The 26973-nt window shown below is 39.4% G+C and overlaps 1 protein-coding gene across 1 annotated transcript in view; it reads left to right on the forward strand.

The window, feature by feature from the left end:
- Positions 1-26973, forward strand: part of TIM50 (Haloacid dehalogenase-like hydrolase (HAD) superfamily protein) — a 216090-nt gene that overhangs the window by 103214 nt on the left and 85903 nt on the right. The window lies entirely within an intron of this gene.

Raw genomic sequence — 26973 nt, forward strand, 5'->3', positions numbered from 1 at the left:
GCGTCCTCTTTCTTACGTCCTCTTTCAGCCTGTGTCTTCTTACTTCCCACGTGTGAGAGATCCTCTTCCTTGTGTATACCCAATCATACAAGGAGAGAGAGAAGAATGAGAGATGATGAGATGATTTGAAATGAATCAATCTCACTTGTATTTATATGATTTGTGCCACACATTTAGTTGCTGGCCGACCTTGACAATTTGTCAAGTAATTACAAATAAATTCATATCTCCATAAATACTTGTCGGAATCAGATGATCTTTAGATCAATCCTACACCTCTCAACAAGAGGAATCTAGGAAAAATATCAGCTGCCATAAATGAGGTGACCCACATGGAGTTTGGCCCTAGTTGCCAATTTTAACACTCCCTCTCAACTAGGGAGAACTCCATCTGCAATCCATTTGACCGTCGTTACTATCCCAGCCATCAAATGCACTGCCCTGCACTGCTTGGCCTTGCTTTGCTCTACTCTGCTATGCTCGAACTATGAAGAAGAAGAAATGATCGATGATGTATCATACCATGCTCCACTGACCTGAAATCGGTCTCAGAGTGTGTCATACCACTCTCACTGATCCCAGATCAGTATCATTGATCCTAGGTTAATGGAGATCATCCTAGCATAGGGAGTACGGTAGACACAATGATGCATCCATCGATAGTACTACTAATGGTCCCTAACCCCATTTCCCTACTCATTAATTAGATGAGAGGTACTTCCCATGAGTCCCAGACTGCATGGGTAGGATGCCTCGACAGGAGAACTAATCATCCTGTCCATAGGAGAACGAATCATCATGTCCAACAAATGCCATGGAGAACTAATCATCCTGGCCCACAGGAGAACTAATCATCCTGTTCCACAGTCGCCACGGAGAACTAATCATCCTGGCCCATAGGAGAACTAATCATCCTGTCCTACAATCGCCACGGAGAACTAATCATCCTGGCCCACAGGAGAACTAATCATCCTGTCCTACAGTCGTCACGGGGTGTCATAGGGGAAGGTTGAACCTTTCACCCTGTAAATAGTGCACCACCAGGGGATGGTGAGTCGCCCTGTGGTCGCATGTCGCTCCAAGAATTACCCCGTGTCCCCCTGGAGCTCCCAAAGCTCAATACATCATAATCGACCTTCATAAGAGGGTCTTTGAACGACACCAAGTCGTTCTCGGAAAGTCAAGAATTTGACCTTTCCCAGGGGCTTCATCAAAGTGTTGATGCCCTGTTCATTTATACCGATATGTTGGAGCCTTATTGCTCCCCGCTGCACCATATCCCGAATATAGTGGTACCTGATATCGATATGCTTGGAGCGAATATGAAATACGGGATTCTACAATAAACGAATCCCACTCTGGTTGTCACATAGGATCACGGTGGTATCCAATGTAAATCCAAATAGCTCATTGAAGAGATTTTGCAACCAGACTGCCTCACAGGAGGCCATACTAGCAACAATATGCTCTGCCTCGGCGGTGCTCAAAGCCACCGACTTCTGCTTCTTGCTCATCTAGGATATCGAGGCAGATCCCAAAGAGAAACAACACCCGAAAGTTCTCTTTCGGTCCACCACACTGCCTGCCCAATCAGCATCGATATATCCATGTAGTCTCACATCTCCGACAGTGTATCTCAACCCATGAGTGATTGTGCCACGAAGATATCTCAACAGATTCTTGGCACCAATCCAATGTGAGTGGTGAGGCTCAACCATATGTTGACTCAATGTGTTGACTGCAAAACATATATCCAGACGAGAGTTCACCAAGAACATCAATGCTCCGATGAGTTGACGATACTTGGTAGCATTTCGTAAAACGGGTCCGGTAGCACTACCGCTTAACTTCTTGAAGTCAAGCTCCATCGGGGTAGTCACGGGCTTGCAGTCCACCATACCGAATCTCTCCAATATCTTCACTACATATTTTCCTTGAGATAAGAAAATCTCCTCTGGTTTCTGCCAAAATTCTAGACCTAGGAAATAGTGCATCAGTCCTAGGTCCTTCATCTCAAATTCAGAAGCCAACTCCCTCTTACATTTGTGAATGAGAGGGTTTGCACCTGTTAGAAAGAGGTCGTCAACGTACAACACCAGTATGAGAGGATTGTCATCTTCAACCTTAAAGTAAAGGTTAGGGTCGGCTTCACTCCTAGTGAATCCCAGCTTCATCAAGTAGCTATCGATCCTCTCATACCACGCTCGGGGTGCTTGCTTCAACCCATAGAGGGCCTTCTTCAACCTGCACACATGAGATTCTCGATCATGAATCTCAAATCCTTCGGGTTGCTCCACATAGACCTCTTCTTTGATCGAACCATGCAAGAATGCGATCTTGACATCCATCTGATGTAGGTTCCATCCTTGCGAAGCAGCAAGGGCTATGATCGAGCGGATGGTGGTATATCGGGCAACAGGTGCAAATATCTCGTCATAGTCTATACCTTCCTTCTGAGAGAAGCCACGAGCGACAAAACAAGCCTTATACTTTTCCGCACTTCCATCAATTGCATGCTTTATCTTGTAAATCCATTTCGAAGTGACAACTGCTTTGTCTTGGGGTTTGGGGACCACATCCCAGACATCGTTTTTCATGATGGATTCATATTCCTTAGTCATAGCATCCTTCCATACTTGATGCTTGACAGCTTCTGTGAATGACGAAGGCTCATTTTGGATGATCGTGCTCATGATGGTCAAGTATCCCTGATACCTGGTCGGCTTCTTACTTTCCCGGAAGGTTCCCCTAGGTGCTATGTGCCCTTTAGCATCATCAAGTGTCCCCTTAAGCCATGAAGGCCTCTTCCTAGAAGAGAAAGGCTCTTGCGGAGGGGGATCAATAAGATCCATAGGTTCTTCCACATCGGGCATTGTCTCATCTTCCTTTTCCTTTGGTTCCCTGGTGTCAGCTTCTTTAGATCCCCTTTGAGTAGGAAGATTGTCAACTTTGCTAAGAGCCATATCTTCGTCAAAGGTGACATCATGGCTAATCTCGATTTCCCTTTGACCAACCACATAGATTCTATAGCCCTTAGTGTTTTCGCTATAGCCCACGAAGATTCCTTTCTTTCCAGATGCACCCAATTTATTCCTCTTCTCCTTTGGCACATGAAAATATACCGGACTTCCAAAAATTCTAAAATGAGATACATCAGGTTTCTTACCAGTGAACATCTCTTCGGGAGTCTTGGAACCCAATGCTTGATGAGGGCATCGGTTTTGCACATATACGACGGTATTCGCAACTTCGGCCCATAGAAACTTCGAAAGTCTTTGATCGTGAAGCATAGCACGTGCCACGGACAACTTCCACAATCGTACGATTCTTCCTTTTCCCCACACCATTCTGCTCAGGAGTATATGGTGTTGTAGTCTCCTTCTTAATGCCAACTTCTTTGCAAAAGTCATGGAACTCATTGGATTCATACACAATGCCATTATCAGTTCTTAAGATCTTGATTTTCTTTTTGGTTTGATTCTCGATCAAGGCTTTGAAGTGACGAAACCAAGTGAACACTTCATCCTTTTTTTTCAATAAGTATATCCAAGTCTTGCGAGAATAGTCATCTGTAAAAGTGAGGTAATATAAATATCCTCCCAAGGAGTTCACAGGCATCATACCAGATATGTCTAAGTGAACCAACTACAATATATCGGAGGTCTTGCTTTGGCTTGAGGGGAATGGTCCCCTTTTGAGCTTCCCTTCGACACATCCCGGACATACACCTTTTTGCTCTACTTGGAATTCGGGCATCACTATCACCATTTGTCTTGCATTGGGTAGAGCTTTATAATGAAGGTGAGCAAACCTCCGATGCCATAGTTCGAATTGAAGTGATGTGTCACAAGACATGACACCCAGCGGACTTCCTCTGACCTGATATAATGAATCGACTCGAAACCCAAGAGTGAAAGCTTCTTTATGATTCTTTTTCCATACACGTACCTTGCCATCGATGAAGGTTACCTTGTAGCTTTTGACTTCCATTGCCGAAATGGACACCAAGTTCTTTTTGAGATCAGGTACATATAGGACTTCTTGCAAATGAATTGTATTGCCTTGATTCAATAGAAGAGTGACATTCCCTACGCCTTTCACGGGATATTTTGCGTTGTCCCCAAGAACAATTTCTAGGTTGGTCTCTTTCTCTATTAGATTAGAGAGAGCTTCTTTGAAACCAGTGAAGTGCCTTGAGGCACCACTATCAATAAGCCAATTTCCCAGCATGTCCGGGGGAGTAGTAGTAGAGAGGGCCGTTGGTAGACAATATTCATCTTGCTTATTGTTAACAACATTAGATTCATACCTGGAGTTTCTTGCCTTCTTGAAGGGTTGTCCTCTTCCTTGATTTTCGACATTTCTTTTACCTCTGCCATTGGACCTGCCATTCCTTTGATTGCCTTGAGAGTGATTTTGGTCATCGTCATGGTGTGAGTCCCTTTTATCAGGGCACTCCCTCGCATAGTGGCCCATTTTGTTGCAATTGTAACATCGACCTTTTCTTCCACCCTTAGGTCCAGCCTTTCCTTTGGATTTAGCCCCAGAATTGTTTCTTCTTTTAGCATGAGAAGAAAAGGCAGAGGGATGGCCTTTAAGTGCGGGCATTTCTTGCTCTTCCATCCTTGTCTCTTCTTGAATACATCTAGCCATCAATTCCTCAAATCTTGGGATGACATTATTGTTGAGAAGAGTAGTCCTAAATATATACCATTCAGGTGGTAGTCCTCCAAGAGTTGTGATAGTCATTTCCCTGTCAGGAACTACTTCCCCAATAGATAGGAGATCATTCTTGATCTTGGTGATCCTTAAGAAATATGCTTGCATACTCTCATCTTTGCCCTTCTTAATTTCCTTTAACTTATTTCTAAGGAACAGAACTTGATTTGCATCATTAACTTTAAATAAACTCACCAGTCTATCGTAGATTTCCTTGGAGGTTGTCAGCTCGAAAACATAGGCTACCAGGCGCTTGTCAATAGAGTCCCGGATGATCTTCCTTGCTTTGATTTCTCCCTTGGACCACTTGCTTTTGGCAACAACGGATGCATTTGATGGAGGCGCAACAATATTGCCTCTCACATGGTCCAACACTTCCTGATCTTCTAAAGTCAGATCGAGAGACATCTTCCATCCGTGATAGTCAGACTTCTCACGGAGCTTGTCTTCGGCGGGGAAGAGTGTTGAGGACCCCATGAAGTTTTTAGGATAGCCTTGCCAACCTTCTCTTCGGTGATTGCTCTTGCTCTTGCTCTTGCTTGGGCTTTGTCTTCACCTCAGCTCCGATACCATGTTAAATTATGGTATGTTCTATGCTTAGAGCAGTTTACTTCTTTTCTTCTTATTAGCCACAGATTAGCAATCACATATACATTAAGTAAAGTGCAGATAGAACATTAAACGATCAACAGAAAACAAGCCAAGACAAGAGACACAAGATGTGGCGGCTAGCCAGGGACAAACCCCAATGCAGGGAAACCCTTTGATCAAATCTTCTTTTGTCTTCAATAGATCAGCAGAGAGAAATAGTACAAAATCAGAATTATGTAATTTTATATCATCCGCAACAAACCCTAGATCAACAAGGTCAAACTTGGTCAAACGAGTTGAAATTGACCTCCAATATGCTTGGTCAATTTCTGGTCAACTAGCCCTCGAACAGCCTGAAGAAACAGCCCTTGAACAGCCCCAAAAACACAGTCAAACTGCTGTTGACTGAAGTCAACCTGCTGCCCAAAACTAGGGCAGTCAATGCTGGTCAAACTTGTGGATGGATTGCCTCGATTTTTGTGCCAAAATCTGTGGCCTGCCTAGGAGAGGCAGCCACACCAAAACCGCACCCTTGATGAGTCAACGCTTGGTCAATGCAGGTCAAAGATGCCTTCAGCTGCCTTAGTCAAACTCGGTCAACGCAGTCAACAATTTCTGCGTCCTCTTTCAGCCTGCGTCTTCTTGCTTCCCACGTGTGAGAGATCCTCTTCCTTGTGTATACCCAATCATACAAGGAGAGAGAGAAGAATGAGAGATGATGAGATGATTTGAAATGAATCAATCTCACTTGTATTTATATGATTTGTGCCACACATTTAGTTGCTGGCCAACCTTGACAATTTGTCAAGTAATTACAAATAAATTCATATCTCCATAAATACTTGTCGGAATTGGATGATCTTTAGATCAATCCTACACCTCTCGACAAGAGGAATCTAGGAAAAATATCAGCTGCCATAAATGAGGTGACCCACATGGAGTTTGGCCCTAGTTGCCAATTTTAACAACATACTATCATTTTCACATTTAATGTACAAATTATTGTCTGTTGTTCCTCTTCTAAATCCTTGCTGTTGTAGATACTTGTCCAGTCTAGCATACCACGCTCTTGGGGCTTGCTTCAGCCTATACAAAGATTTTCTTAGCCTGCACACATGATTTTCCTATTCTGAAATTAGAAATCCTTCTGGCCGTTCAATGTATACCTCCCTTAACAATTCTCCATTAAGAAATGTTGACTTTACATCCATTTGATACACTCTAAAGTTCTTGTAAGATGCAAATGCCAAAAACATTCTTATTGCCTCTAATATGGCTACAGGATCAAAGGTTTCTTCGAAATCTATACCTTTAACTTGGGCATAGCATTTACAAACTAGCCTGGCCTTGTTTCTCACAACTTGACCATCTTCGTTTAGCTTGTTTTTGAAAACCCACTTTGTGCCAATGACATTCTTCTCCTTCGGTCTCAGAACTAATTCCTAGGTGCTGTTTTTTTCTATTTGATCCAATTCTTCATTCATTGCTTTGATCCAAAACTGGTCGTCGCTTGCTTGATTGAAATTCTTGGGATCTATGTGAGACAGTAATGTAAAGTTTGCTTGGCTGAGACTGCCTATGAATCTTCTTCTGGTTTGCACACCAAGATCCTTGTTTACAATTATTTGGCTCTTGGGATGTTGCTTCTTCACAAATCTAGATGGAGTCTTGTATTTTTGAGATGATCTTTGTAAATCCTTATCTTCTTCTTCCTGTAAGTCCTCATCTTCTTCCTCCATCTCTTCAGGTCCTGCATACTTGAGTCTAGTGACATATTCCTGATACGATTTCTCTTGAGCCTTGTCTGCTTGGGGTGAAACTTCATCCACTCGGACATCAATGCAGTCTTTGATTCTCTTGGTCCTTTTGTTATAGCATTTGTATTCTCTGCTTTTGTTTGAATAACCATGGAAAATGCCCTCATCTGCGCGAGAATCAAAATTGCCCAATGTCTTGTCATTTCTCTTTATATAGCACTTGCTCCCAAATACCTTTAGATGCCTTACTTAGGCTCATCTTCCTTTCCACAACTCATAGGGGGTCTTATCACTATTTGGTTTGAGCTAAGTTCTGTTGATCAAATAGACAACAACTTGGGTCGCTTTTCCTTAGAATGTGTGTGCCACATTTCCTTCATCCATCATGGCCCTAGCCATATCTTGAATAGTTCTGTTCTTTCGTTCTACCACCCCGTTTTGCTGAGGGGTTCTGACAACATATACTACCTTCAAATACCGTGATGTTCACAAAATTCTTCAAATTCCCTTGAAGTGAACTCTCCTCCTCTGTCTGACTGTAGGCATTTGATCTTCAGATCTTTCTCGTTCTCAACCTGAGCCTTGAATACCTTAAATTTGCTCAAAGCATCTAATTTTTCTTTTAATAGCATTATCCACGTGGCTCTAGTGAAATCATCAATGAACAAAATAAAGTACTTCTCACCTCTTGGACTCTGTGTGCTTGTGGGGCCGCTTATGCCTGTATGGACTAGTTCCATTGGTCTAGATGTGGAATACTCATTTGTTTTGAATTGCACCCTTGTCTGTTTGCCACACTGACATGACTTACATGTTGAATTGTCTGGTTTTGACAATTTTGGTAAGCCCCTTACTACCTCTGTTTTACTGACCTTTACCAAACTGTCAAAGTTTACGTGTCCCATCCTGCTATGCCAAAGCCATGTCTCATAAATTTTTCTCAAATAGCACTTCAACCTGGAATCATCAAAGATAGATGTTGCTGGAAGTTCTGATTGCTTTCCCAACCAAATTTCCATTCTTTGCCCTTCTGATTTCCAATACTCCTTTGTTTTGAATTAGACCCTTGTCTGTTTGCCACACTGACTGGACTTACATATTGAATTGTCTGGTTTTGATAATTTTGGTAAGCCCCTTACTACGTCTGTTTTACTGACCTTTATCAAACTGTCAACGTTTATGTGTCCCATCCTCCTATGCCAAAGCCATGTCTCATCATTTGTTCTCAAATAGCACTTTGCCCTGGAATCATCAAATATAGGCGTTGCTGGAAGTTCTGATTGCTTTCCCAACCAAATTTCCATTCTCTGCCCTTCTGATTTTACAGTTCTTTGATTGAAAAATAACATTGTAGTCATTATACACATCTGGCTAATGCTTAGAAGGCTGTATTTGAGCCCGTCCACATAAAGGACATTATGAACCTTAGTCTTCTTATCTAGGCTGACTGTTCCTTTTCCTTTAATATCTGCTGGAGCATTGTTCCCAAACTTAACACTGCCTTTTCCATTTTCTTTCAGAAATAGGAACTCACTCTTATCTCCAGTAATGTGCTTGGAGCAACCACTGTCCACATACCACTTCTCTTCCTGGTCATGAGCATACAACACAACACTGCATTCCTCTGTTTCTTAAGCTTGACCTTTGTCCCTAACCCACCACTGTGAAGTATGAGTACTGACTTAAGTAAAGCTTTCTTTTGTTTCCATTTCTTTTCATTCTTTTGAGGATCTTACTGCTTTGACTTCTGTAGTTCAGTTGGCTTAAACAATTTTCTCCTACACTCATTAGCCTTGTGACCATAGTTATGACAAATATAGCATTCAATCTCACTCATAAGAGGGAAGAATGAATTTCTTTGTGCAACATAGGAACTTTAGGATCTACCATGCTGACAGTGATTAGAATTATAATTTTCATCTCTTTCAACTTTAATAACTCTAAGGCCAACAACTTTATAACCAAAGTTATGACACGTATAACAGTTACCATAAAATTACTTTGGGTACCTGTGATAGTGCACTTGTTGAGTTCGAGTATACTATTGAGATTTCGCCTATTGGCTTGCTAGTGAACAAATCTAGGTTAAGGTGCCTTTGTTCTGACAAAATTGTTACCTCTTTGTTTTTCCTTAGAATTTGTCACCCTTTTATCCTTACCAGTTTTGGCCTCCATATAGCTTTGATGTCCTTCGTTTCTTGAGGACTTGGAGCTCGATTCCCCTTTTGCAGTCTGTTGAGATTCTTTGTACTTGTTGTCGCATAGAATGTCTAGGCACTGCGACAACGACTCGGATCAGGGGTTGTCACCTTGATCCCCAATCTCTCCGTTTAAGCTATCTCCTTACAATAGGCTAAGGGGGGTAGACCCTATGGAAATGGAATGAAGAAGAACTAGTTGGGAACCAACCAGTTCGGGAGACACAGTGAAGCGACCAAGTACTTGATTAAGATTTAGCAAGACTTATAGGATTTGATTAAATTTAAACGATTGATACTAGTGCCTTATGGAGTCAACAATCTTGCTAGGGAAATTAAGACCAAGTAATTGATTTGCAACTGCTGCTTGGATGAGTGACTATCTTATATGAAATGCAGATCCTAAAACTAATGTGAGATGCAGGAATCTTGGTTAATTTTAGTTAAATGCCTATCTAAGTTTAAACCCTTCAATCCTTTCTATATTGAGCTTGATTTCGTAGTAATTGGCAGAGAGAAGATAAGGTGAAGCACACTAAGGTGTGATTAACGATACCTCTCTTGAAAATCTAACATACCCGGTGCCTCTGGTGCTACAGAGAGTTGTGGCTCTGACGACTGCAAGGTCACTGTTTTAAGTACTATTAAAAGCAGGCTTCTCAAGCAAAGATGGATGGGTACCTATCTTTCTATTGACCAAGCTTATGCTTGGAAGTAAATTTTAATTTATGCAGAACTAACTTAATATGCAAATGCACAGGATGATTAGAAGATGAAATGAAGTTAGGTTCAAGGATAAAAAATGTTTATCCCACAATCTATCAAAGCTCTTAATCACCAAAATGAAATGTTCACTTCACTAGACAAAGATTGAAAGATAAACTCTTAGCAATATCACAATTAAACCACAAGTTTACTTCAAATATTTTTAATACAATTATAGCTCAAAGAGAACAAAAGCTTCTTCACAATTTAATATCAAATGCTCAAAAAATACTCTGCTTATGAAACCAAAGATATGCAATTTATCACAATTCCATGACATGCAATAAACATCAAATAATTCAAGCAATTAACACCACATTTAAAGTTATTTAATGATGAGCAATTTCAATAAATGTCAAGCATAAAATGATGCTCTAAACCTTAGCATGCAAAATACTTTAGCAATTAAATTTAAAAAATTTAAATACCATGAAGAACCATGAAATTCAAATGCTAAGCAATTCAAATAATTCCAGAAAAATGATTTTTCTTAACTGACCCAAATCCAGAAAAATTTATGCTTTGTTATAGTCAATCCTTAGAGATGATTTAAAATTATTTATACGTGTTTGACTATAGAGAAAAAAAATTTAATACCACAAAATTTTCCCTTTAAATTTTAAGGTCCCAACACCCTTAACACAAAGAAAACCCAAGAAGGAACTTTAGATTAAAAATTTAATTATTCCTTAGGCAAATTTTAATGTGCTAAGTTTTATGAAACAAATTTAATGTGGCAAATGATTAATTAAGTTTCTTAATGTGACAAATGTAATGAAATCAAAAGGCTTAAATAATTAAATTTTTAATGGGCCAAAGGCCACAAAAAAATAAAATTTTAATGTGTGAGCACAAAGCTTTCTTTTGATTTAAATCTTTAGAAATATCAAAGTCACATTAATAAAAAATGGAAATGGAGAATTTTTTTAATTAATTAATTTTATTTTATTTTTATTTATATATATATATTTTTTATCTCAAGCAAAATCAAAATGTCATAAAAAATATCAAAACAAAGAGGAAAAACAAAAATTGAAAAATGAAAATGGATTTCTAAAAAGAAATTAAAGTCATAATTTTTTTTTTACAATCAAAAAGGTTTTTTTTTATGGTTTTCTTAAATTAAATTTATTTATTTTATTTTTTAATTTAAACAAAAGTTAAAACAAAAATGAAATATGAAAAGCAAATCAAAAGAAAAAAAATCAAATTTATTAAAGGCCTAACCTATGAAACCGGATTCGTCCAAAACATGCCAAGTGTCCGAATCCCATGAATCCGACACGATTCGATGGGAATTCGAATCCAAAAATGGGACACGACGTGTCCTAACGGGACATGATCGAATCCCGGTCGTGTCCCGTTAGGACACATTGTGTCCCGATTTTGGGATTCGAATCCCAAAAAAGTGAGGGTTTATGAGGTTTATGAGAGAGGGTTTATGAGGTTTATGAGGGAGGGTTTATAAGGTTTGTGAGGGTTATTTTTGTTAGAACCGTACTGGCAGCTATGTACCCATAAGGATTTTTCAAGACTCGATTTATTTTAGTCCTTGTCATGATTGCACTACCAAGGAGTGTTATCAGGACCAGTTGATCCACATTGGTACAGATGTTCAGTCTTCAAACCAGTAGCTGAACCAGATCAGGGGGCTAGTTCAGACCCATTCACAACTGGTTTGGTACTGACACCAGCTGGTTCACACCAATTCACACACTAATGGACTGTGGGAACACCAGTGGTTCTAGGGAGGGGAATGAAAAATAAGGGGAAAAGAGAAAACCCTTCCTCCTCACTCCCAAACCCTGAAATGCGCAAACTTTACATACTGGTGCCTAATGGTTAAGATATACCTATGTGTGTGAATCATTAAATTTTGCATATTTTGTGTTTTTTTAGTAGACTGGTTCACGGGCCTATTCTGGTTCTATACCAGTCTGATTGTTGGTTGGTTCTGGTTCTAATAACAATGACTAAGTGTGGATTCTGCCACCAATGTCTCCACTGCTAGTGATTCTCTATATGCATGATTTGTCCATGCTATTGACATTATGTGGTTTAGAATTTGATGAGTAAGACTGTTGGGAACCTATCTACATTACAGTAAAACTAACATCTAGATGAAGATCTATGTTTGAAATCAATGAATTTGTATCATTAATGAGAATTTGTGTAAGAAATATCTAATTTTTAATATATATATATATATTTTAAATATATATATATATATATATATATTTTAAATATATATATATATATATATATTTTAAATATATATATATATATATATATATATATATATATTTTTAAATAAAATAATATATAACGAATCCTACGTGTCCTGTTCCGGGGGGTCAACGAGTCCGAATCCGACACTCGAATCCCCATATCCTACGAATATCGAATCCCCGTGTCAGGTGACTTAGGGCCTAACCCTAACGCACTTCACAACAAAGTAGAAAGAAAAGAAACAAAGGGAAATCGAATGTTATTTGTTTTTGCAGGTTTGGCGATGACAAAGGAGAAGAGTTCGAAGAAGCTTGTAGGTCGACGACGGGTACTGGCTGAGGAGATGGCAGTGAATGAAGGAGTCTAGATGCAGGTCGAGGGGAATGGAACAAGCTCGAGCAACGAATAGAGGCTTGCAGGCACGTAGGTGATGGAAGGGAAAAGAAAACGCAGGCAGAAAGGGAGGAACCACGAGCAGAGGAGAGCAAGCTTGATGGAGGAGGGAGCTCGAACAACCGACAGGGAAATGAGACGCAGGCAACAAGGACGAGAGAAGGTGCAACGGACCAGCGTAAGGAGGAAACCACGCAGAGCAACAAGGAAGCATGCAGAGAAGAAGGAATAAAGGGTCGTGGATCAACAAGGGAAAGGCGGGACGCGCAGAGGGAAGATAGCCAAAGAGGGACGCTAATGGAAGAAAACGCATAGGAAAAACACAAGGAATGGTAGCCAAAAAAAACTTAAAAAAATTTCCCAGAAATTTTTGATTAAAATGATATATTGTTCTGCTTTAGATTTATCCTCGAAAAACTTATAAAATCCTTAGATCAAATTTTGAAACCCTCGAACTGTAAATAACTTTGAATAAAATCCTTGCAAAATAGTATTGAGGCCAGATCTTACCCTCCAGGGTCTAGATCTGGCTTCAAATAAAAAAAATTTCCCTTTAGATCTGCACTTGCAAAAAACGAAAACAAAAATACCTAGAACCCAGATATACAAAAAATAAATAAAACCCTAGAAACCCAAGTTAGAAAATATTTCAGATCTATATAAAAAATTTACAGATCTATGCGCAAAGATTGTAGATCTATCAGATCTGAGGAGTATGAGTCCAACTCTGCTCTAAGGCTCTCAATAGCCAGATCTATCCATTTTTCCACAGATATTTAAAAAATAAATTTTGAAAATTTTGGAGAGGTACTAGCCCAAAAACGCCCTGCAGGAAAAAAATTTAATCTTAAGATAAGTCCCGGAGCTTATGTGAAGTAGTCTCTTCAGAAAATATACGCTGAGAGTTGGTTGGTCCAATCGAGAACTATCCCCATACGCTCAACAAAAACTTGAAAGATCTCTTGCAAACACTAGATCAACCATCAAACGAAGTAGATAAATAGAACAACAATGAAATTCTGAAGAAATAGAGATACCTGCTACTTCGATCAAAATTAAGAATGTTACCCTAGATCCAACAAACTGAATAAGATACAGTTAACCTTGATAGTTTTCACATAATATTAAGTAAAAATTAAAACAATGTTACGATAAATTCATGAAGAGGAACACCACAACACGTTGAAACCCTAAAGACTTTTGCATCAATTTCGAAAAAGTATACAAGAGAGCTTAGTACATGATTCAAAAATCGGATGAAAAGATAGATTGACACTGACCTCTAATTTATAAGTAAAATCTCCAACGACTTGTTGGCGTGATCCCTGTCAAATTAATCTCAACTGTTCATAAAGATTTAATTAATCTTTAATCATCACCGTTGAAATTATTTAATTTTTTAGGAAAAATCGAATTTATCATTTAATTGATTTTTAATTAACTCAAAATTAATTATTTTGAGTTAATTTCTTCAAAAAATTGACTTTGACTTAACCACCAAGGCCCAAGGGTCCAAAATTTCTTGATTTCCTCAATATTCCCTTGGCCGAGGACCTCCAAAAATTAACTTCTTTAAAACCCATGAATTTCACCATTGGAGAAATTAATTTTACTTAGGACACAAAATTAATTAAATTTCTGGCTTAGGATTTAATTTAATTTTGCTAGAAAATTTAATTAATTGACTGATGAGGGATTAATAATTTTTCCAACCCTCTAATATTTAGCCATGGTGTCTAATTATGAGGGACCATGCACTAAATATTTTTTACATGAAGATTTTACAATTCAATACATGAAGGGGGAACACCCGTTCGTTATAGACCCTCAACATTTACCCATTTCTGTGACACAAAATATGATCTAGTAGACCAAGTAATCTGTAATAAAATAATCTAGCCAATTAGCTAGGATTATTCCCAAATTACTTTTACAAAGACTTGATAAAAAACACTAGGACTTAATATCTTGACGACAAAATCCACCCTAGCTTTGGGGTGAGGTTGGAGGGAAAAACTTTGCCGATCATTTGTGTCTAGAGACACAGATGAGTCAGTGAGACAAAAAATCTCCTAAGGTAGAAATCGTCATCAAAATACTATGCTTACCTAGGTTGTTACATACATAATGGTCTTTCTAAGATCATTTACATTATAACTATGCATAATGGGTTTACATCTTTAACAAAAATTTTGGGTGATGATGAAATCTGAAAGGCGCGAACACTCAAACGTGATAGATCCGTTTTGCAAAAAAAGGGGTGTACTGTTATGGGGTCATCGACACAGAGTGGTCAACAGTGCCCAAGACTAGTTTTGCTTGCTAATGGTCTTTGAGAGTTGAGAAGACTATCCAGAGCTTCAAAACCTTTAGTAAATTTGAGATTTAAATCTAGCTTGGACTTGATCTTCACGAGATCTGTTCTCAGAGATATAACTTCTGCCTCTAACTCTTGTCAATTCTTTCCCCATTCAGCTACTTGGTTAATAAGAAGCACCTCTTTTCTCCTAGCTTCTTCAAATTGAGTTTTCAGAGAGATGATGTCTCCATCATATGCTTCCAAACTTTGTCTTTCCTTGCCTTTTTGACAGTTCTAGCTTCAAGACTTCATTTTCATCCTCTAGTCTATCATGGCACTTTTGTTTGTCCTTTAATTGTTGAACTAGAATGTCCTTAAGCTTGAGAGTCTCTTTTAACTTTACCTTTTGAAGGTTATAATCTTCATTGTCATAATTATACATACCTTCTTTAGCACTCAAAAGTTGCTTTCTTAGCAGCTTGTTCTTCTTTCTGGTCTTCGTCAGCTCCTGCAGTGCATTGACTAGTTTTACTTCGAGGTCCACCACTCCTCCTTTAGAGTCCTCGTTGCCTTCAAACTTAGTTTCAGATTCAAACGCCATGAGCGTGGATTCCTCTTGCTCTCCCTGAGAGGATTCTTCACTGCTTGCCTTAGATGACTCACTATCCTCCATAGAGTAGACGTTCTTTTTCTTTTGATATTTCTGAGCTTTGTCTTGGCTCTTTTGTTCTTTCTCCGTTTCTTCCTTCTCGGCTTTATATGGACATTTGGAGGCAAAGTGTCCTCTTCTACCACATTCAAAACACTTAAATGGTAGCATACCTTTGTATTTGTTGGAGCCCCTTTTGAGTTTTCTTACAAATTGAGCCATCTCCTTATCTGAGTCAAAGCTGGAGCAATCTTGGTGTCTGTCGTGCTTTTTGGATTTCTTTGAGGCTTTAAATGTTGCTTCCTTTGGTTCCGACTTTTGTTCTCCAATTCTCATCTCATAGGCAGTGAGAGTTCCATGCAACTGCTCCATTGTTAGAGTCTTTAATTCTGCCATCTCTTCTATGGATGAAATCTTGGCATTAAATCTCATTGGGAGTGATCTTAAAACCTTTTGGACAACTGCCCCTTCTTTAATGTCTTCACCAAGTCCTTTAATCATATTGGTTACTTCATCAATTCTAAGAAAATATTCAACAATGCTTTCTTCTTCATTTATTCTAAGACTTTCAAATTTCATTCTATAGGTTTGAAGTTTAGCTTGCTTTACCTTTTCATCTCCTTCGTAGCAATTCTTGAGCTTGTCCCAGGCTTCTTTTGCTGATTTGCAGTGCATCACCTTTACCAATTCAGATTGGTTAATACCAGCTACAATTGTGTTCTTGGCCTTTGCATTATTGTTGTATGCTCTCCTTTCATCAAGATTTGTAGGTGGAGTTGTTGGAACTGTGTATCCAGATTCTACTGCAGCCCATACATCCACTCCAAGAGACATGATGTATGCTTTCATTTCGACTCTCCAGAATACATAATTAACTCCATCAAAGATTGGCACTCTGCTCGTGTATATATCTTGATTTGCCATGATTCCTTGCAACGATTAAACTGTTCCTAAAGGATCTTGCTTTGATACCAATTGTTGGGAATTAGGAATTACTGAGAGTGGGAGGGGGGTGGGCAGTGAATCAGTAATTATAAATTTTTACAATTGTTTAAACAATCATCCATCAATATGCAAAATATACATAGGATCAAGACATTCACATCACATATGGACACAAAGATTTAACGTGGAAGGGAGAAAAACCACCAAAACTTTGTTTATATTATGATGTAAAGCATGAGCACCAACTCCGTTTACATCAATCTTTGTGAGCACCAACTCAGAGGAGGCTCCAACCCCCTCAGATCAGCAAGCACCAACTTGCTTGAGGCACCAAACTCAGATTTATGTAGGCACCGACCCATTTTTTCCAGTCTGATGTACTCTTTCATGGGATTTTCAAACTGAGATTACCAACAACATGCTTTAATCTGAATTTGCTTTAATATCCTTGTTCTCACACAACCAACTCTCGTTTGTAGCTGCTATGCTTCTATAGGCTTCTCAATCCTCTACAGGCATCCACACCTCCAATCTGCAACACTGTATGTCTTTTGTCTCCTCGCTATCAGGCTCTATTGCTATCGCTGCGCACCACACCTTCACAATCTGACTCTCACCTATGTAGATACTTCATTGCCATTCCTTTATTTTCATGCATCATTTACAGTGTACACTACTTGAGAACAGTAGCATCACTTACTCTTCACTGGGCTTGGGAGGGAACTTCAATTAACTTCGTGCGGCTTGAGATTGCACTCCATCACCAACTTAGCTCACGTCCAGCTTGTGAACTTACAGTTCCATAATTTTGGCACTTTGTTCTTATCTATGGAGTGTCAAATCTTAACCTCCTCTTCTTTCACCAACCGCAGTCCCTCACATCTTACGTTTCTCTTCTGAGCCACACATCATTTACACAATCTCCATGTATTTAAGATTACACACCGTTGGTTGTTACCCATCACTTCTAATTATGAGATCAAATCCTCTGTTCTTGCACGTTTCAACTGTCCAGTTGTGTATCCATTTCTTTAATTTTGCAAAGAGATCCGGTGCCAAATCCTCAACTGTATATTCGTTAAAATCTTAGCCCTTTCATTAGCGTCACATGCCTGAGTCCATAATCAAGGGCTTATTGTGCTACATATCTTAGTCAACCAATAGGATTTTGCTACTTGTCCTCCTGTTCTTTGTCCATGCTGTCAAATTGCTGACACATCATCATCCAATGGGAGATTGCCATGTGTCAACTTACTAAGTCATCTTGTACTGAAGAGCGATCCCAAAAATCCTTGTGTAACATTTTCCTTTGTTATCAGAAAATTGCGAGGGCGAGATTTTATCTTTAAATGCCAATTGTTGTGAATAACTGCGTCTTCACCCCTCGGCCTGCTGAAACGCCATGCTTTGCACTTTCTCCAGCCTTACTTCCGGGGCGGGATGTGAACATTCACATCAGCTGACAAGTCCTCTTCTCCGTCTCATGGGCTTTGTCAACCTTGCCGCGCTCCAACATAATACATTGCATAGACCTCCGGGGCGGGACATGAAACTTTACGTCTACCAACAAGAAATTATCTATCTCTCGGTCTCTGTTTCCCACAGGCCTTCCACTTGAAGCCATGACTTGACTGGCCTAGGGCGAGACATGAATATTTCCAGCATCTAATGGGGAAGGTTCCGTCTCTTGGGCTCTGTTATTTGCAGGACAGTTACATCTGCGCACTCACCATTAGCCAGGGTCCCGCGGCATGATGATGTAGCATTATTGGAACCCGGCCATTCTTTAACTGGTCATAACTCCACAATCCTTGGGAGTTTTTCGAACTATCATATACAGTTGGAAAAGAACTTTCTAAGGACCATCCAACCATGCAGTTTGCAGGGGCATTTGACTTAATCTTCTGCAGACAATGTGCCTTCAACCAACAGGCCATTGAACCATACATCCACCAGCTATAGTCATAATGTTTTTAAGGATTCTTCAATTATGCTACTATGATGGTTCTCTATCACTGACCTAAACAACCAGCTTGATGCTGCCCTTGACATCAATGACTGCACAACATCAATCTCTATGACCAATCACAGGGGTCAATCAATGACAACAGTGTGTCCAGTACAATGTTGCACGAAGCGGGAGCGAAGCGGAAGCGCGAAGCGGAAGCGCGGAGCGCGGAAGCGTCATTTTCCAAAAATCTAGGGAGCGAAGCGTCCGCGGAAGCGTCTGCTATATATATATATTTTTTTATATTTTTTTGCATTTATACTCAAAACAAACATCCCAAATACCAAATTAATTGTAGAAGACATGAAAACATGCATATTTTTGCATAAATCAAGATAGATATGGCATCCATGATTCCATTGTAGTTACTAGTATGTACAACAATCATCTATATTCTAGCTATTACAAACATACATCAAATTTTGAAGCATATTATAAAACATAAAACATTTAAGCATATTATAAAACATAAAACATAGAGCATATTATGATTTATCTAGCAAGTGAGCAACTGTCAACATTTGTCATGTCCAAAATTCAAATAATAATGTTTACAAAATATGTCACTTGGTCACCGCCAAGCCAAAAAGGTTCAAAATTCAAATTCACAAGTCTACAAGTCTAATGAGTAATCTATGACAAAAAGAAGTAGATTGTGAATATATCTACTAATCTCTCCTCCTTCCACCACGAATAGAACGTGATGGCGGGCCTCCACGTGGTGGCAATGAAGAAGATGGTCCCTGTGTAAGTCGTGGCACTGGAACTGATGAAGAAGAACCTCCTCTAGTAGAAACCAAGGGACCAGATGGGGGTGGGGGTGGTGGCATATCAACACCCGTGTCATCATCCTAGAATCGCTCAAAAAATTCATGCAAACAAAAAACACTAGTTAACAAAAAAATTAAAAACATGAATTCTTTATAAGGGAAAATTGGAAAATTCATACCACAATGGACATACCTGGATAAGAGAATCCTCTAATTGCTCTAGTCGCAACACTCCATCCTCCAAATTGGGCTCCTCTGGATTCTTGTCCCAAGTCAACAAGTCTTTATTAGACTTTGCATCTTCACAGTAATGGGACAACAATCGCAAGTTGTAATGAACATAAACCAAGCTCTCTGCCCGGTCTAAATTCAACCTGTTCCTTTTAACACTGTGGATGAAAGAATAAGAGCTCCAACACCTCTCTGCAGAAGAAGTGTTTACCACCTGTGATAGCACCCGCAATGCCAAACTCTGTAGAAGTGGAGTAGGCCCTCCATGCATGTTCCACCACTCAAGAGCAGAAAAATTCTCTCGATCTTGAATTGCATGCATGCTCGAAAATGGACCAGTGCTGCTCGTATAGTTGCTCACGTGTCTCCGTACCAATGCAGCCTCCTCCTCATCAGGGATTAATCTACTCAATGCAGCCATATATTTTTCGTGAACCTCTTTATCTTGGTGTGGTCTTCTCCTGACTCCCCCCCCAGGTGCTGGTTTTGAAAGCCATGATGGATGATAGTATTTAGGTGTCAAAACATATGCTAATGCATGCAATGGAACATTTAGGCTATCCCATCGTTTTACCACCTCTTCACGAATATATTTGTACAAGGTGGTATCTCTAGGCTCAACAATGTCTTTAATCTGCCCCAACATGCTATCCATTTGCTCATACACCTCCCCAATTACTGGTCGATCTGAATCTGCAAACTTGATCATGTAATAAATTGGTTTGGTGAATTGCAAAACATATTTAACCTGTGACCAAAAGTAACTGTCAAGAACAATGTCCTTGACTTCATTAGCACCATCTGTGTCATTGTTAATTTCATCCCATGTTTCAGCACACACCAGATTAGTTAAAGCTTGTCTCACCCTCACTAGCCGCCTAAAGGTGAGGTAATAACTAGCAAATCTTGTCTTTGCAATTTTAAGCAATTGCAACTTGGAGTAAGTGCCATAGAAGTAGTTTACCCTTGTATGCCCTGTGATGAATTTAATGAGCTGCTTCCCTTTCCTGTAAACCTCAGCAATCCACCCACAATCTTTGTGTTTCACAATATCATGCATCAAAAGGTTCAATGTGTGAACCAGGCACCCAGACCAAAAGATGTGTGGATGAGTACGCTCAATAATTTTTCCTGCTAACTTACAATTTGCTGCATTATCTGTGATCACTTGAATCACATTATTCGGACCAACATCTTTGATTGATTTCAATAGGAGATCTGCAATGTTTTGTGCAGTTGCACTGATGGAGGAGGAGTCATGAGATGCAATAAATACTGCACCACTAGAAGAAACACCAAGAACATTTATCAAATGTTGGTTTCTAATATTTGTCCACCCATCTGATACAATGGATACCCCATAATCCACCCACTCATGTGTAAAACGTGTCAAAGCTCTTTGAACCTTAGCTTTTTCTCTTTCTAATAACACTGTTCTAGCTTTCTCATAGTTGGGGGCCTTGTATCCTTTTGGGGCTTCATTGATGGCCTTTACCATGTCTTGCCAATAGGGAGAGCGAAGCACATTGAATGGTACACCGCAAGCACAAAGAAAACGGACTATCTTTCCATCCACATCATCCCTCCCAGTAACATTAAGGAAATCCCCTATTGTTTTTCTACCTCCAGAGGTTGCAAAAGTACCATGAGGAGATGGGCAACTACCAAATTTAGAGGTTGCACTTGATTCAGAATGAGTTTTTTGTTTCTTGTTTTTTCCTTGTGCAGCCATCTCTAATTTGATGTATTTTTGTCTTTGTTCACTTGAAATGTTTGGGCAAATGTTTACCCCCACGGAACCCTTTCTTTCATCACTGTCTAGCACCCCACAAAGATGCCTCCTCAGACGGGTATATGAACCCGTATATGGTTTTCCTCCATGACAACCATGAGGGCACATCCATTTGTAAGATCCACCACCCTTTCCCCCTTCAAGTTTGGTCACAAAGGTCCACAAGGGATTTGATGTACCTTTCCCATCTTGTGCTTCAGTGTCCTCTTCAAGTTCATCCCCTTCCTCTTCAAACCCTTCCTCCTCATCATACATTGGGTCACTACTATTAGGACCAAGTTCATCCCCTTCCTCTTCCCCTCTATTCCTCACCCTTGCCATCATTAAAACCAAGAGTGGAATGATACATAGAAGCCAAAAGAACACCATCTTGGAATATGGATATAGGTGGTGGACAACCTGTAAATAAAGGAGCAAGTAGAAACAATGGGAAAGAGTAGGAGAGGGAGGAGAAAAATACAATTTTTTTTTCAAAAAAACAAGGGAGTTTGGGGTTTGAACTTACCTCTTTAGCTCTTGTAGATGAAGTCCTCCAAGCTCTTGCTCCAAGCTCCTCCTCCTTCTCCTAGCTCCTCCTCCTTCTCCTAGCTCCTCCTTCTTCACTCCTCCAAGCTCTCCTCTCTTCTCCTCTCCTTTCCTCTCTTCTCTTCTCCTCTCCTCTCTTCTCTTCTCCAACTCTCATAAACTCAAAGTGAGAAAATGAGAAGAGAATGGGGGCTTTATTCTTTTCTAAAGTCACCCTAGACTCACCCTAAACCAACCTAACCCACCCCCTCATGCTAGTTAAGACTCAAGTTAAAACAAATTAAAAAAAAATCAAGTTAAAAAAATGATGCCGCGGGTTGCTTCCGGAATCGCCTGGGAACCGTGCGGGTGGCGTGCGGTTCCGGGCCGGAAGCTTGGCGCCACCCCGTGCCCGAACCGCCCTCGGATCCGCGGTTCCGGGGTGGCCGCAACCTATATGGCAGGAACCGCGTCTAAAAGACGGAACCGCGCCCCCTCCTCCTCAGAATCGCGATTCCTAAAGGGATTCCGGGACGGTTCGCTCCGAACCGCGGTTCCGGGTTTGGATCCTCCGGGGGGGGGGCGATTCCTGCAACACTGGTCCAGTAATCTCCAACACCGTGTCCAACAATTCAACATTATCTTCACAAGTAGATTGAGTGTTATCTTGCACATCTGTGTTAAAACATTGCTGTAAAGCAATATACTCTGCAGTTTTTTCAATGTACAAGGCATATTCCAAGTAAGTTCTATCATTAAAACCTTGTGATAAGTCTCTAAACTCATTTTACTGTTAGTATCTTTCATTTAGAGCCTAAATAGTAAATACATAATTTCTGGCCAATTATAACTTCAATCTATTTGCTGGAATATTTTCTGGGCTTGCCACCATAACCTCAACAAAGTACTTTCAAGCTTGCTAGAAATTACATTTTGTTGCTGGTTTAAGACTTAGGATTGATCCAAAGTGGTCCGTCTTTCATCTACTAGCCTCCCCACCCTTAGATCTTTGATCTAAAGTGTTAAGGCTCTATTGGGTGGCTGTTTTCAATGGGGGCATTGCTGCTGTTTTCTGTGTGTTTTCTACATATTTTACAGTATGCAGTCACAAGACAACAAACAATATAACAAATGAACCTTTCTAACCAAAGATTTAAACAATGGAATACTTATATATTTGGTTAGTATGTTATTTGTACAGTCATTTGAGCTATTTACATTTCATATATTTTACTTTTGAGCTAAGTCACTTGACACGGGGATTCGGGATTCGTAGGATTTGGGATTCGTGGTGTCGGATTCTGACACGTTGACCCCCCGGAACAGGACATGTAGGATTCGTTATATATTATTTTATTAAAAAATATATATATATATATTAAAAATTAGATATATCTTACACAAATTTTAATTAATGATACAAATTTATTGATTTCAAATATAGATCTTCATCTATAGCTATTAGCATGCATAGTACATACAAAATTCAAATACATGTCAATCTATTATCTATTTCTTATGCTTGGCCCTCTTGCCATCACGAGAAATGTCTAATTTTTTAGTCTTGTTGGAAAATCAGGATCTTTGTCATTAATATCACCCTCTAAGCATTAATATCCAGAGGTATCTTTGTCATTACCTCTGTATCTGTATAGGGATCTTTGTCATTAATATCACCCTTTAAGCATTAACATAAGATAGAACAAGCATAACATGTCAAGTCAAGATTTTGTTTGAGTGATGCGTACATTTTTAGGAGGGTCATGATACAGGAGTTCGACAACCAACGTCACTAACATCAAGGTACATAGAGGGATTGGTGCTCTTGATTAAATACGAGTTCCATACCCTAATACATGACAAAATTCAATGGAAACATTGCAATCCCCCAATCCTAAAATCCTGAAAAACTGATAAGTTTGCTGGATTTTGAATGAAATCTAAAATTCTACTTTCTCCATATGAAATCCAATGAGGCCGGAACCACTCTCAAACATCCTGAGTCATTTCATGGTAATGTTAAAAATTTAAGTAAAAGGATGAAAATGAAGATTAAGGAGAATGTCGGAGAATGTCACTCATTCACTTTAAGAATTTAACATTACCATGAATAGCATGTCAATACTAGGGCCTAGACTTGATCATTAAGCTGTCAAAACGCTTGCCAAATGAAAATATGCGTGGCTGTAATGACCAAATGCGGCCTTTTCATACTCGTGCAGGTCACTTTTGCCGCCTAACGAGTCCTGGAAAACAGGACACGCTGCCAAAATTGTGACACGACCTCGGATTCGACGAGTCAGGAAAGGACACGACATGTCATGGTTTTTGGACACGAATCAGGGCAGAATCGCGTCGGACACGCTGGATTCGGGATTCGTGGGGCGTATAGGACGAATCCGGTTATCTAGCTTTTGAGCGATGTACTTCGTTGGTTTATATTTATCTACTGCAGATTTTACACAATAAACTAGTATAACAACAAGAATCAACTCTACTTCACCCAAGACCCCATGGAAAGGCATTGATCATTTTTGATTGGGTGAAGTTGTCACAAAGGAATTCCCCCATAGCCCCTTTCAGGAGAGAGTTGGGCTTAACAAGTGAGGATTTTTGTCAATGTGGCAGTGGGCCCTCATCCCGTGTGTGCCAATCATAACAGGTTAGTTGTCACAAAGGAATTCCCCCATAGCCCCTTTCAGGAGAGAGTTGGGCTTAACGAGTAAGGATTTTTGTCAATGTGACAATGGGCCCTCATGCCGTGTGTGCCAATCATAACAGGTTGCAAGGACCTTGGTAACCCTGCCAAATTGACAGGTAGCAGGTTTGTTACAGTCCATGTCTTCAGTTAACATCAACATATTATAGGAGAGTTTGCTGGCCGAAAATGATGACCTCTAACTGGTTGATAACTATTTTGTTTTAGACTTGTTTTTCTCAGTATATATGTTTCGTTTGTGATTACTGCTTTCATAAGTGGATTTTTTGGTATAAACTTAGGTTGGAGGTGCTTGACACAATCCCATTCATTATGAATATTTGATGTATGTGCTAGTCCCATTGATTGTTCCGGCAATGTTTAGGACATTAGCAGATTTTTCTTTCTTTTTTATTTCCTTACAACATCTTGAGTGTTAGAGAGAGGATAATTTAGTTGATGCATATAATTGGAAGGCTCAAATTTTATCTAGATGCACTATGAAAAAATCAATCTTGAGTTAAAGCTTTGTCAGTTTGGATAGACTGAATGACAATATCACAATTTTGACAGCACAGATTAATCTGCAAGATGTAGAAGTGATAGTGGTGATTATGCACATCACATGTTGAGTGCAAGGAAAGAGATACTGCCCCATGAAATAAGATTCTCGATATTTTGAGTGGAACTGATCATCTTTACTACACAGATTCTTTCTGGAATTGCCCACATTGTTTCATAGGTCATTTTCAATATTCCTTTCAAGTATTCATAATTCTGAGAGTCTGTTAGAAAGAACAATGCTAGGAAAACTTAATAAATACTAGTTGATCTGTCCATGATACTGTTTTGAAGGATTGCACGGATTTAGATCACGAACAAAAATGGGTTTTCCAGCAGTTATAGAAGCAATATTAAAAAGCTCCAATGCTGCATGTAGATTCTAGTTGATCAACATTGCACTGTTTTTTTCAGTGAAACATGAATCTCGGATCATTCGCGATTAATCACGAGTCAAACTCTGCTCTTCCCTCAAACGATCCAATTCAACTATGGGCGAGTCAAACTCGCATTGACCGTGTTTGACTCGTGGTCAACGCGAGTTTCACTTGCGACTCACCGATTAATTGAGATTTAGGTGACTGAGGTGATTTTCAACCATCAACTCGAGGGGCACGGGTTTTAACTTTTAGGGTTCCTGCATTTTTTGTTGTGTAGTTTAGTTAGGTTAAAAATTAAAAGTCGGTCTGTAATTGACTTTTCTCACTGCTGAGGCCTATAACTCATATGTCGAGAAGGTAATAGAGGCATGGTTTCAGTTTCAATTTACTCCACGTAATAGAGTCATAGTGTAATAGAGGCGTACTGTGCAGTGTGCTCCATTGTAGTTTCAGCGTGTGCTTGGTCAGAGATTTCAGTAGCAAACCATTATCGTATCATTTTAGCAGCAATCAAGAGATTTCAGTGACTGCTTTTTTACTAATTAGTATGCATTATTTTATAAACTTTTAGAAGTAGATGCTTCTGGTTCGAAGTAGTCACAGGTTAGGAGTCAAGACCTAGTACTTTGGATCATGTTTGGACTCATAACATATATGAGATAAGCAAAGTCTTTCTGTAGAAATCACATACGAGAAATTTTTGGTCGACGTGTTTCAAACCAACAAGTGTGGTTCATCATCAAGACCAGATGAAGAGGCAGACCATGGCAAAGGGTTATTCATATATGAGATAGTTATTCATTCATGATATTATGCATTGTTTGGACATGGCTTTATTGAATATCAATGAAAAATGTTTTTTTGTTTTGTTTTGTTTTTTTTCTTTTTCTTTAATTCAATATATGTGTATATCTTAAATTATTGAATTCACCGATTTTTACCCGATTTTTCCCCAATCTGATTAAAACTCTTCGCTCTTTTGCCTCGCCGATTTATTGCCGATTCCGAGTCTGGTAACATTGGTTTTTTTTGGTTTCTCTCTCTATATATAATATGTTTTAAATTTTTAATTTTGGAGTGCTTGAAATGGGCTCTGTCAAGTCAGAATCTGACTTGACTGATTCACAGTTTTGGCTGCATTTGACTCAGTCCAGACAGTAAACATGTAACTTGGTCAATAACCAAGTCATGGTGTGACTCAGCCTGACTTCGTTGAGTCACTATCTGGCTCAGTCAAGTCACTTTCTGGCCCAGTCGAGAGTCAAGACAGAGGTTGACTAACTCTGAACCTGCCTTCTGTATGGCTTTTGATGCTCGATTTTAAATGAAGTATAAGCACCAACCTTCTGTCCTAATTGGTAGTTGTTGAACTGGACTCTTTGAGCCATTGACTTCCAAAGAGTTAGACTATCTTCCTGGCAACTGGGACTTTTGCTTATCTTGTAAAAGAGGTTATCTCCTGAATGAAAACCTTCTTTAGATTA

This window comes from Pinus tabuliformis, chromosome 7, assembly GCF_031772625.1.
Source record: "Pinus tabuliformis cultivar Carrire ecotype Pingquan chromosome 7, CPIR1, whole genome shotgun sequence".
Taxonomy (NCBI): Eukaryota; Viridiplantae; Streptophyta; class Pinopsida; order Pinales; family Pinaceae; genus Pinus; species Pinus tabuliformis.